The sequence below is a fragment of the Cetorhinus maximus genome, chromosome 9 (assembly GCF_964194155.1).
Source record: "Cetorhinus maximus chromosome 9, sCetMax3.hap1.1, whole genome shotgun sequence".
Classification (NCBI taxonomy): domain Eukaryota; kingdom Metazoa; phylum Chordata; class Chondrichthyes; order Lamniformes; family Cetorhinidae; genus Cetorhinus; species Cetorhinus maximus.
This window is the reverse complement of record NC_135887.1, coordinates 80,269,555-80,275,554: the sequence shown is the minus strand read 5'-3', so window position 1 is coordinate 80,275,554 and position 6,000 is coordinate 80,269,555.

Genomic DNA, 6,000 nt, shown 5'->3' with positions numbered 1-6,000 from the left:
ATTATCAGCGAACAATCCCACTTCTGCCCGTATGTAGGAGGGAAGATGATTAGTGAAGCAGCCGAAAATGGTTGGGCCTAGGACACTACCCTGAGGAACTCCCGTAATGACATCCTGGAGCTGGGATGATTGGTCGCAACAACCACAACCATATTCCTCATGCAAAGTATGACTTGAACCAGTGGAGAGTTTTCCTCCTGATTCTCACTGACTTCAATTTTGCTGTCTTGATGTCAAGGGCACCTTAGCTCACCTCTGGAATTCAGCTCATTTGTCCATGTCTGATTTTAAGCAAGGACAGAGGTAGGGAAAGGGGCTGGGGAGGCAAAGAAAGAACAAAAGGGAAGATCTATGATAGGGTCAAAGGCAAGAGCAACTAATGACAAACAGGATGATGGTGCAAACAAAAAGGGGTTGGAATGGAACAAGTTATGAAATAAAAGATGGGTCTGGAGGAGCTGTAATGGCAACAGCAGAATTATCAAAATTTGCTGTCCAAAACAACGGGAGTGGTGGTCAAGATCGGAAATGGTTGAACTAAACGCTGACTATTAATTTGGAGACTCTTTTTGCAATAATCTGCTGTAAAGGCCATTGCTAACAGCTGTTAATTGAAATAAAGGTGTGCCCCATTCCCAATTCAAACTATAGATCCAGGTCCTACAAACTAGAAAGGCTGCAGGACCTTTCAGCTTTGAAAGTTATCTGAAACTTGATTTTATGGAGATACACAAGAAAAGGAAAGGACTTTCATATTTATGGCACCTTTCAAGATCCCAGCATGTCCCTGAGATCTTTACAATCAAAGAAGTACTTTTCTGAAGTGCAATCACTCTTGTAACTTGGGGAAACACAGCAACAAATTTGTGTATGGCCAAGTTCCACAAGCAGCAATGAGATAAATGACTAATTAAATGTTTTAGCAGTGTTGGTTGAAGGATAAATGCTGGCCAGGAAATTGGGAGAATTCCTCTGCTCTTCTTTAAATCGTACCATTGGATCTTTTACATCCACTGGATAGAACAGTTGGGGTTTGGTTTAACAGACGGCACCTGACAGTGCAGCCGCCCCCAGTACTGCTTGGATCTCAAGTGGACCTCAATGTCCTGAGTCTAAGTGTCTGAAGGCTGAAGCCTTTATAACTAGAGGGCTAGAATATAAAGGGGAGGAAGTTTTGCCAGTTTTACAATCCTTGGTTAGACCAAATTTCGAGTCCTGTGTACAGTTCTGGGCAGCGTAGCTTAGAAAGGATATAATGGTTTTGGAGGGAGTGCAGTGCAGATTCACTAGAATGTTATCAGGGTTTCAAGGATTAGTTTATGAGGAGAGATCACATCAACTAGGGTTGTATTTCCTGGAATATAGAGTGTTAAGGAGTAATTTGCTCGAGGTTTTTAGGAATTTGAAAGGAATTGATAGGGTAGAGAGAGAGAAACTTTTTTCCACTTGTCAGGGGAGATTAGAACAAGGGGACATAATCTTAAAATTAGAGCCAGGCCTTTTCAGGAGAGAAGTTAGAAAATATTTTTTCATGCAAGTGGATTAGAAGTGCAGAACTCTACCACAAAAAACAATAGACGCTAACTCAGTTAATAATTTGTTTGGTAGATTTTTGCTAGCCAAGGGCTTAAGGGATATGGAGCCAAGGCAGATTCCCCATCACCATAATCTCATTGAATGACAAAACAGGCTCATGTGGTTGAATGGCCCACTCCTGTTCCTATGTATGTCAACTGTGTCAGGAGCACCTCAGTGCCCTCGGTCTGCATGTCCATGATCTTAGGAAGACCACAGAGTGCTCGGTCTGTATGTCAGTGTTCACTGGAGGACACATTTTGTACAATTTTTTTTACATTTTATTGTTTAGCTATTTTATAAATAGAAATTACAACTTAACCCATAGGGTATGTAACCTTAGCAGCTTAATTTTACATGAACAATTTAACTTCATATTAAACATTCTAAATAAAAACAATCTTAGAGATAGAATTCTGTTTCTAATTCCAAATTATATTCATCATTTAAAGTTGGATTGAATGAATGAGATATTCAAGTCACTAAAAACTTTGGGTAATAGTACCATCTAGACAATTTTTGCTGCAACTGTCGATTAAAGACAAGCATTCAAGCATTGGGAGTCATTGCAGCAGCAGTTCAGTGGTATGTACAGTTGAGAGTGAGTGGTCCTGGGAATACCCAGCATTGACTCTGGACCCCATAAAGTCTCATGGCATCAGGTCAAACATGGACAAGGAAATTTCCACCACCCTCCCTTGTCTAATGAACCAGTACTCCTCCATGTTTAATACTACTTGGAAGAAGCACGGAGGGTAGAAATGGCACAAAATGTACTCAGGTGACGAACTAAAAATGAGGTGCAAAACTGGTGAATCTACAACGCAGGACTACTTGAACGGCAAACAATGGAAGTAGCATGCGACAGACAGAGCTAAGTGATTCCCACAGCCAATGGATCAGTTCAAAACTCTGTAGTCCTGCTACATCCAGTCATGAATGGTGTTGGAAAAATTAAACAACTAACTGGAGGGGGAGGCTCCACAAATATCCCAATCCTTAATGATGCTGGAGAGCCCAGAATGAGTGCAAAGGACAAGGCTGAAGCATTTGTAACCACCTTCAACCAAAAATGCCGAGTTGATGATCCGTCTTGGTCTTCTCCTGAGGTCCCAGCATCACAGATGCCAGTCTTCAGCTAATTTGATTCACTCCACGTGATATCTAGAAACAGCTAAGCACTCTGGATACAGCAGAGGCTATAGGCCCCAACATTTCAGCTTTAGTGCTGAGGACTGGTTCCTCAGAAGAAGCTGCACCTCCAGCCATGCTGTTCCAGTACAGCTACAACACTGGCATCCACATAGCAATGCAGAACATTACCCATATACAACTAGTTGACAGAAAGCAGGAAAAATAAAATCCAGCTAATTACTGCCCCGTCAATGTACTCTCGATCATCAGGAAAATGAGGAGCGGTGTCATCGACAGTGCTATCAAGCAGCATTTACTCCCCAATAACCTACTCACTGATGCTCAGTTTGGGTTCTGCTAATAATAGTTTCAGTCCTCATTAAAACCTTGTTCCAAACATGGACAAAAAGAGCTGAATTTAGAAGTGAGGTGAGACTAACTGCACTTGACAGCAAGAGAGCATTTGAGCAAATGTAGCATCAAGGAGCCCTAGTCGGGAAACTCTCCACTGGCTGGAGTCAGACCTAGGACCAAGAAAGATGGTTAGTCATCTCAGCCCTGCAGAAGTTCCTCAGGGTAGTGTCCGAGGCCCAAACATCTGCAGCTGCTTCATCAATAATGTTCCCTCCATTATAAGGCCAGAAGTTGGGATATTCGCTGATGATTTCACAGGGTTCAATTCCATTTGGAACACCTCATGATACTGAAGAAGTCTGCAGCCACATGCTACAAGATTGAGAAATATTCAGGCTTGGGCTGATAAGTGACAAGCAACATTCATGCCTTGCAAGTGCCAGCAATGGCCATCTCCAACAAGAGAGAATCTAACTATCTCCTGTTGACATTCAATGGCATTGTCATCATTGAATTTCCCAACATCAACATCCTGGAGGTCACCGTTGGCCAGAAACCTAATTAGACTAGCCATATAAATACTGTGGCTTCAAGAGCAGGTCAGACACTGAGCATTTGGCAATGAATGACTCCCCTTCTGACTCCCCAAAGCCTTTCCACCATCTACAAGGAACAGGTCAGTAGTGTGATGGAATACTGTCCACTTGCCTGGATGAGTGCAGCTCCAGCAACAATGCAAGAAGCTTGACACCTTCCAGCACAATGCAGCCCATTTGTTTGGCACTTCATCTACCACCTTAAATGATGGCTTCTTTCATTACCAGCATGCAATGTCTGTAATGTGTACCATCTAGTTGCTACCACCTGTAGCAACTGGCCAAGGCTTCTTTTGCAGCACCTTCCAAATCTGTGACCTCCATCATTTAGAAGGATAAGGGCAGCAGGCAAATGGGAATGCCACCACCTCCAAGTCACACGCTATTCTGACTGTCAAGTATATTGTTGTTCCTTCTTTGTCGCTGGGTCAAAATCCTGGCACTCCCTTCCTAAAAGCGCTGAGTGTTTGCCTTTGCCGCCCTGTATGTAGCTGTTCATGGCAGTGGTGCACCACCATCTTCTCTAGGGCAATTATGAATGGACAGTAAATGCTGGCCTTGCTAGCGACTCCCACACCCTGTGAATGAATAAATAAAAAGAGATGCTACAAGTGCAGCAAATAAAGTGCCACAAAATCAAAATCTCTGAGGTGAGGTGAGGTTTTCCTCTGGAAAACAAATCTTCCTCAACTTATGAGTGAAGGAATGGTGGACATATCCACAACTTGTTAAAAGTCTGTGTCCCACTGCATTTTCAGTGTTATTGCAAGGATAAATGTTTCTCTTAATTTAACTGTGGGTGTTAAATGACTTTTGGATATATACCAGAGGTGAAACTCCTTGCAATATTTGGAGTCTTTCTTGATAAATGAATTAAGGTGGACTTACTTCCCCATCTATATCTATTTTGTGGCGTCGCAAAGCCTACCATTTGAAATGTAAATAAGCATTAGAACAGTGGTACATAATCTAGTAGGGTAAATATCTAAAGCACATATCAACTCTGAAAGAAGTCATATCTAAAGATGCAACATATCATTGTGTGGGACCAGCCTAACCAGTCTACATTTCATTGAGAGGCTGTGGTACCAACTGAGCAAGTCACTGGGACTCAACATCGCAAATATGTCACTCACTTGTTGATGCATACCTAGACAACTGACAGCTGATAGTTGTGGGTGGCTACATCAGATTACTCAAATGTTAAAAACTGACTATATTTTTCTTAAAATGTACTTTTGTCAAAAGAAGGATAAGTTATTACCAATTTTCCATATTTGAAAAGTTAAGTATGTGTTGAGAGCAAGCTGCAATCCATATTCATATTGCTGTATTCATTTTAGAATAAATGAATTTCTGAGTATCCACTGTCTATGACTCACGTACAACTCCTCTCAGTCTGATGTTTTCCAAAATATATTAACATGAAGTGGCTGCTATATTTGCAGGAGAATAACTTTACAAATTAGGCTCCTTAGCTCAGTGCAATCTTTAATGAAAACATTAAAGATTAGTGCAAAAAAAAAACCATACATAAAAAGAATATTTACATTCATATTTACACAGAGTTAAATGAAGAGAAACATTAAAAAAAAATCTACATACCATTGGGCTTATTTGGTTTCAGCCTAGTGGAATAAATATGACAACTTGCATTTGAACTAAAGTCTACTGTAAATTGTAAGTTATGTTCTGACATACCCATAGATCCAGTTCAGTTAAGGGATGCATTCATTTCCATACTGTGCTACATGCTTTCCAAAATGATAAATTCATGGCATATTCTGTATGAGATCGGAATAGCCCAAGCTACCATATGTACCTGTAATTTTTAAATGAGGAAACACTGGTATATCAAACACTTCTTCGTGCTTTAATCACTCTCTTTTCTCGGGATGTCAACAGTAATTATGACCTTCACAAAACCCTGTAGTTGATTGTAGTAAACTTTTATAGTGCTCCACAGGCAGCTAAATTTACATGAAAGTAAGAAAGAAGCGAGTTCTCCAGTTGGCACAAGTTGCCAATTGCACTTAATGTGGCCAAAAAGGATGAAAATGAAAAAAGAACATACGAGCCAGAGCTACAGTGTTGGGGTTGTGTGGGAACTGCCACTGGGTTTTTTTTAAAACTCGTTCACGGGATGTGGGCTTTGCTGGCTGGACGAGCATTTATTGCCCATCCCTAGTTGCCCTTGAGAAAGTGGTAGTGAGCAGTCTTCTTGAACCACTGCAGTCTATGTGCTGTAGGTACACCCACAGTGCTGTTAGGAGGGACTTCCAGGATTTTGACCCAGTGACAGTGAAGGAACGGCGATATATTTCCAAGTCAGGATGGTGAG